This window comes from Marmota marmota, unplaced genomic scaffold (genome assembly GCF_001458135.2).
Source record: "Marmota marmota marmota unplaced genomic scaffold, marMar, whole genome shotgun sequence".
Taxonomy (NCBI): domain Eukaryota; kingdom Metazoa; phylum Chordata; class Mammalia; order Rodentia; family Sciuridae; genus Marmota; species Marmota marmota.
In genome coordinates, this window is record NW_025999960.1 from 13,466,752 (window position 1) to 13,474,923 (window position 8,172).

Below are 8,172 nucleotides of genomic sequence, written 5' to 3' on the forward strand. Positions count from 1 at the left end.
TGATCTTCCTTAGAGACAAAGACATACTTCCACCCTCTCAACCCAGAGTAGCTTAAATCATGGTCTTTTAAAAAGTTAGAATTATATCTTCACCCTGTGACATAAATTTCAGCATGAGGATCAGCACATTGCTCCAGTCCTATAAATTATATGAGGCAACCAGACAGTCTCCAAGGTTTCAGTTTCATTTGCTGTTCATATTTTCAGATTGCACCTCACCTGGTTTTGTTTATGCAGAGTATCTGCCATTCTCTCTTCAGTTCTGGCAGCTGTACTTTTGTTTCCTGTGTTTTTGTTTTTAACCCATCACATTGCTCAGTCATCACCCGTGCTGGGGCTCTACCTTGTTCTGGCCCTCGCTAAGGTGTATTCCTGGTTTTCTTCCTTACTATCTTGATTTTGAGTAAATGTCACATGTTGTTTTATGTGCTCTGCCTCCTGGAGGGAACTTGGTGTCGTGTTAAGACCTCCTTGCAGAACTGGCTATTTGTCCCTGGCTGCCAGGATTCTTCAGATCACTTCCCTCTGTCTCCTGGAACAGGTGCATCTGCCACAACCTACCTTGTCATGGGGCAGGGTGCGGGGTGGTGCCTCTTTACAGATATTAGAACTAGTTAAGAACTATTAATGTCCCTTGGATATTTACTTTATTGCAAACATAAGATAAATTTGTTCAGAGCAAATGACATCAATCATTTCTGGCAGGTGCTTAGACTCTCAACAATGAGGCTTCTCAGAATATTAAGATTTCCTGCCCCTCTGGGAGCCCTGGAATAAAGTACTCTCGTTAATATTCCCAAATGACCTGTGAAGAAGAAAGTCTCACTGTAGGAGCTCCATGTGCTATTTAAAGAATAGACCTTATATCAGAGAGAAGCAGAGACAGAGGGCCTGGATTTTCACTGAGGATAAAAAAGGTGCCACCTGTCTAAGTCAGATAGTAAATGAAATTGTATGAAAAAGGCCATTGACCCCATGTCACTATTCCGCTTAAAGTTATTGTCTTCGTTTTGAATGTTGTGAATTATTTATTAATATTCTATATTTAACTTGTGAAATGAAGAAATGTGTTCTTGTGGGGGTGGGAGTGTGTTTTAGTCTCTTATAGTTAGTCTTTAGAAAGAATTCTAAAAGTTAGAGCTATGTCTCAAGGGATGAGATGAGGATGAGGAGAGAGTGAGTATGTCCTCTCTGTATTATGTTTACAATTCTATTCCATCTACTGGCTGTTTAAGCTTATTTCTTTTCCCTTCACCATCCTCTTTCCTCTTCTGATTATCTTTCTAAATTCAGAGACAGAAACTACCCCCAAACACAACACGCTAGTAGGGCAGAGGATGGGTGGGTATTATGTTAAGGAGGATGTGGTCCCTGTAAGTGTCATGCTACAGTGAGCACCAGACACAAGATTACTCACGGAAGCCCCAGGGTAGTTTGAGATCAGATATGGAGGCAAGTCAGGAAGGTCTCAGAAAATCATGCCCGAGTCTAGCAGAGCTGTCTGTTCTTATTTTTTCCATTTTCCACTTTCTGACCTTTCATCCAGTTTTTTCTTTCTTTCTTTTTTTTTTTTTTTTTTTGGGGGGGGGGTATAGTTAAATATTCATTGTTTACTTCATTATACCCATAAAAGGCAGAAATCACAACAGAGTGTTATAGTACATTCTGATTAGACTTTTTGAACNTTAGTTTTTCCACTTTTCCACTTTCTGACCTTTCATTCCAGTTTTTCTTTCTTTTTGCCTTTTTTTTTTTTTGGGGGGGGGTATAGTTAAATATTCATTGTTTACTTCATTATACCCATAAAAGGCAGAAATCACAACAGAGTGTTATAGTACATTCTGATTAGACTTTTTGAACCCCTTGATTTTTTTTTTCTTAAAGTTAATACAGATTGAGCATCTCTAATCTGGAAATCCAAAATCCAAATTTAGTGCCAACTTGATGCCACAAGTGGGAAATTCGACATCATGAAACCTCGTTTCTTACACAAAACTGTTTAAGATATTATATAAAAATCACCTTTGGGCTATGTATGTAAGGTGCATATGAAACACATATGAATGCTATGTTTACATTTGGGTCTCTCATCCCCCAGATATCTCTTTCTCTCTCCCCCCTCCTCCCCCTCCCTCCCTGTGTCTCTCTCTCTCCCTGTCTTTCCCCCCACCTACCCATATGCAAATATTCTGAGATCTGAAAAAATTCAAGCTCTAAAACACTCTGGTTCTAAGGGATATTCAATCTATAATTGCCTTTTTGATAAAAGAAAACTGCTTAGTTTTCTTTATCTCTTGTGCAATTATTTCCACATCTTCCAATATTCCATCAGCCTCATTTTCTTTTACATCAGTCAAACCAGTTAACATCAACCCTATTCCAAATTGAAGAAGTTCTTTTAACTTTTCAAAAATTATGAAACATAGCTATTATGTTATAGAATTTGAAAATCTTGTCATTTTGGAAGTCGTGTAATGAGTATAACTTTTTAAAATATGTAAAACACACAAAAAATGTAAGCTTATTTATTTTCCCTTCACCTACTTTCCTTCCTCTTCCGATTGTCTTTCTGAATTCATTTAGAGACAGAAACTCCCCCAAGCACAGCATGCTAGTAAGCATGGGTAAGTAATATCATATTCAAATGGAGTGTTTTGCTAAGAGGCAGTAGAATTTAGATGTGCCCACGTTTTTTTGTGGGGAGAGGGGTCTCTGGGGATTTAACTCTGGGGCAGCCTACCACTGAGCCACATCTCCAGCCCTATTTTGTATTTTATTTAGGGACAGGGTCTCACTGAGTTGCTTAGTGCCTTGCTTTTGCTGAGGCTGACTTTGAACTTGCAATCCTCCTGCCTCAGCCTTCCAAGCCACTGGGATTACAGGCATGCGCCACTGTGCCTGGCACAGATGTGCCCACCTTAAACAGGATATTCAACCTATTTGTGCCTCAGTTTTCTGATTCATAAAATGGAGATAAAAATACCTTTAGGTTTAATTGAGGTAAATCACTCTATATTTTGCCTGATACAGAGTAAATGCTCTGTAAATGTTAGGTATTATTTAGCACAACAGCAAAGGACAAAATAATTTAAAAATACTGAAAGACTTTTTAGCTTATGTAAGAGGAAATATAAAAATAAAATTATAGGGGCTGGGGGTGTGGCTCAAGCGGTAGTGCGCTCGCCTGGTATGTATGTGTCCTGGGTTCGAGCCTCAGCACCACATACAAACAAAGATGTTGTGTCCGCCGAATACTAAAAAAAATAAAATAAAATAAAATAAAATAAAATTATAGGAAAATAAGAAGTTGGAATAAAAACATGTGCAGCGTTTATGACAGGTCAAAAGTTTAGTTGCATTTAATATATAGTAAGCCTTAGATAGAATGGAAAAATAGAGCACATAAATTGGCAGCTTAGAAAAGAAATAAAACAGGTATACAAAAATATATCTACACTCATTTATAATAAAAATAGTATAGCTAAAATATAATGATATACAAAATGAGAGAAAACAGAAATTACTGATATCAGAAATGAAAAAGGAGTCATTATTACTGATTCCATGGATGTTAAAGGAATAACAAAGCAATATTAGGAATAATTCTATGCTCACAGATATGATAACTTGCGTGAATTGGACCATTTCCTTGAAGAGATTCAGTGCAATAGAAATCCAAATTCTAGCCAGTTATTTGTGAATATCAGCAAATTTATTCTAAATTTAGAAGGAAAGGCAAAAGTCACAGAGCAGCCAACATAATATTAAAGAAGAACAGAAGTGGAAGATGGACACTGTGCAACCTCAAGACTTGACCATAAACCTGTAACAATCAAGATAGCATATTAGTGAAAGAATAGACGAATAGATCAAAGGAGGGTAATAGAGTCCAGAAATAGACCTATAAAAAAAATATAGTCAACTGATCTTCCACAAAGGAGCAGGTGCCATTCAATGGAAAAGGATAGTTTGTTTATTTTTTAACAAATGGACATCCACATTGAAAAAGAAAAGAAGGAAGGAAAGGAAAGAGAGAAAAAGAGAAAGAAAAATTAACACAGACTTTACACATTTCACAAAAATGAACTCAAAATGTGTCATGAACCTAAGTGTAAAATGCAAAATTAACAAAACTTCTAAAAGATAACATAAAAGAAAGTCTAGGTGATGAGCTATTTGGTGATGAGCTTTACTTCAATACTAAAAGCATAATCCATGAGAGAGAAAATGATAAATGGGACTTTGTTAATATTGAAAGCTTCTACTCTGCAAAAGACATTTTTGGGGGTTATTGGTTTTTGATACTGGGGCTGGAACCAGGAATGTTTAACCACCAAGCCACATCCTCAGCCCTTCTTTTTTGTTGTTGTTGGGGGGAGGACAGGGTTTTGCTAAGTTGCTTAGGGCCTCCCTAAATTGCTGAGGCTGGCCTTGAACCTGCAGTCTTCCTGCCTCAGCCTCCCAAGCCTCTGAGATTACAGGCCTCCACCCTGCAAAAGATACTGTTAAAGGAATAAAAAGCAAGCCACAGACTACGATTTGCAAAATACATATTAATAACTTTATCCAAAATATATAAAGATGTCTTCACACTGAACCATAAGCAAGCAAACAACCCAATTTTTTTAAATTCAAAAGACCCAAATAAACGTGGCTATATAACCAATGTGATCCTGCAATCTGTACACGTGGAAAAATAAGAATTCATACCCCATTTGAATCAAATGTATGATATGTCAAGATCATTGTAATGTTTTGAGCAACTAATAAAAAAATTAAAAGAGAAAAAAAAAAAAAGAACTGAATAGACACCTCACTAAAGAAGATAGACAGGGCTGGGGATGTGGTTCAGTGGTTAAGTGTCCCTGAGTTCAATCCCTGGTACCAAAAAAAAAAAAGAAGAAAGACAATAAGAAAATAGACAATATAAGATGGAAAATAAGCATATGAAAAGATGCTCAACATCATATGTCATTTGGGAATTACAAACTAAAGCAGTGATATACTATTACACCCCTATTAAAATCTAAATCACTGAAATCACTGACAACACCAAATGCTGGTGAGGACACGGAATAACAGGAATTCTCATTCATTGCTGGTAGGAATGCAAAATGGTGCAACTACTTCAGAAGACAGGTAGTTTCTTACAAAGCTAAACATAGCCTTACTATATAATTCAGCTATCATATTCCTTGATATTTACCCAGATGAAGTGAAAATTTTTAGCTACACAAAGTCCTACATTTGAAAGTTTTTAGCAGTTCTTTCACAATTTTTAAATCTTGGCAGCAACCAAGATGTCCTTCACTGGTGAATGAATAAAAAAATCATGGTACCTCCATACAATGGAATATGATTTAATTATAACATGAAATGAACTATCAGGCAAAAGCATGGTGTAGCCTTTCATACTTATTGCTAGGTGAAGAAAGTCAGTTTAAAAAGGTCATGCTCTTTGGACTATCTGTGGGGTTATATCCCAATGAACTCATCAGAAGTTGAAAATAGTGTAAGTCAAGAATGCACTTAAGGACTGGGGATGTGGCTCAAGCGGTAGCACACTCGCCTGGGATGCGTGCAGCCCGGGTTCGATCCTCAGCACCACATACAAACAAAGATGTTGTGTCTGCCGAAAACTAAAAAAAAATAAATATTAAAAAAAAATTTTAAAAAAAGAATGCACTTAATATTACCTTCCCCTACTGAACATCATAGCTGAGCAAACACCACACCCTAGATATGGGTTATTTACTCTCCCCATCACGTGGTGGACCAGAAATTGCAGCTTATTGCTGCTGCTTATCATCACAAGAAATGGTGTACCACATATCTAGCCCCGGAAAAAATTTTAAAATTTGAAGTATGCTCTCTACTGCATGTATACCAATTCTGCACCGCAATAATGTTGAGAAACTGCGAAGTGAAACTATGTTAAGTTGGGGCCTGTCTATATACTGTATGACTCCAACTTCATGACATTCCAGAAAAGGCAAACTGGAGAGAGCGAAAAGAACAATGGTAGCGAAGGAAGGAAGGATGGGATGAGCAGGTAGAACATAGGGACTGATACCAGTCTGTATGAAACTGTAACGGTGGAGACGTTTGTTGTCAAAATCTTGTAGAACTTTACAGCTCAAAGAGTGAACACTGCTATACACTATGGACTTTAACTAATATTACATCGATATTGGTTTATCCATTGTAGCAAATTAATACAAAATGTTAATAACAGAGGAATGTGAGGGGGAAGTAGAAGAAAGGATATTTTTATGGATTGGATCTGGAATGTACCCCCAACGGCTTCTGTGTTGAAGGTCTGGTCCCAAATGCAGCAGTGTTCAAAGGTAGGGTTTTGGGGAAGTGGTGGGATCATGATAGGTTCTGATATTGTCAATGTATTAATTCATTGACGGTTTCATAGTCAAATGGATTGTTGGGGGGTGATGGAAATTCAGGAGGTGAGGTCTGTTAAGAGAAGTTGGTCACTGAGGATGTGCCCTAGAAGGGTATGTCTTGTCCCCTTCTCGTTCTCCCTCTTTGTCTCTGACTGCCATGAGATGAGCAGCTTTGCTCCGTCACACCCTCCCTGACATGATGTTCTGCCTCATGTCAGGCCCACAGTGTTGAGGCCAAGTGATTATGGACTGAAACCACAAGCCAAAATAAGTCTTTCCTCCTTTAAGTTGGTTTTCCCAGGTATTTTGTCACACAACAAAAAGCCGACTAATGCAGGTATATTAGAACTCTGTACTTTCTGCTCAATTTTTCTGTAAACTTAAAATTGTTCTAAAAATAGAAAATTAATGTTTAGGTGTATCATCCTCTATAGTGATATGCCATGTTTCACCTATGAGATTCTGAAATTATTTTAATATTGCAATATGCGCTTTGGGTGAATAAACAATCTATTCTCCAGTCAAGACTACAGTTACCTTCTTAAAAAGTATGTGTGTGTGTGTGTGTGTGTGTCCCTGATTTAAAGCTTCTATTTTCTTGCCGATACCTTCTACAAAAAAAATAAATAAATAAGAAACATTTTTTGTTCCTCTTCTCAGAACCTAGAGCAGTGCTAGTCTATAAATATCCAATAAATATTTGCTGAGTAAACGTTGAATGATATGCTGAATATGGATGACTCTGATCACACTGACATGTGCTCTTATCTAGTCTATGCAAATGTCTTCATCTTATCTATAATGCTAAGGCTTTGCCAAATGCCTGGTTGCTGTCAAGATATAATGTGCCCACAGCATTCCACTGCTGTATCAGACCAATAACCTGATCCATGACAGTTGAGCTCATTGAAAAGTAAGTAGAAAAATTGAGACAGTTGAACAAAACCAGACATGTGTGATATGGATTGAAAGGTCGATTGATGACTTAAATTCTATTTCCCCAGTATTCTAGAAAACACTGATTTGTTTGAAGTTGTATGAAAAGTGTTATAGAAAACCCTGGTCCTAATGTTTGAGAATTTGTCACCAGATGTGGAAGGGGCTAAGAGACAAGAAAGAGGTAGGCAGATATCCAGGACTGTACAATGAAAAGAAACTGTGTGGCCTCGGTGACAGGTACCACATGCACAGCTGACCACATTAATGACTTTGTTTGCCCTGTAGGGTTTGTGTTGTATGCCAGGGTCACCTGGCAGGCAAGACGGTGGTTATGATCAAGGTGACTGGTCTTTCAACCTGGACCCCTAAAGAAGGTTTTTAGACAGGGTAGTTATTGGCACTGCCCTAACACTATTTTATTATCATTATTCTTTAGCAAAGGAAGCAAATTTGTTGGGGGTGGGGGTTGTTTGTTTGTTTGGGTTCTTTTTGTTGTTGCTTTGTGTTGTGTTTTGAGATAAGAATGTGCTAGGTTGCCCAACCTGCCCATGAACTCTTAGGCTCAAGTGATCCTCCCTCTTGAGACGCCTTAGTAGCAGGAAGCATATATTTTATATATATATATATCTGTCTCTTAGTGGAAATTTTTCAATCCCATTTTCTGATTGTAAAGTTGTATATTCTCATTGTAAAATGAATCAAATAATGCATAAACATAGACAGTTGGAAATGTCTATATTTATGTATTTCCTTTATCTTAAAGACCCTACCTACCACTGTTACCATTCACTGAATCATTGCCTTGCCTTTCTGATAGACAGTAATGATGATCCCA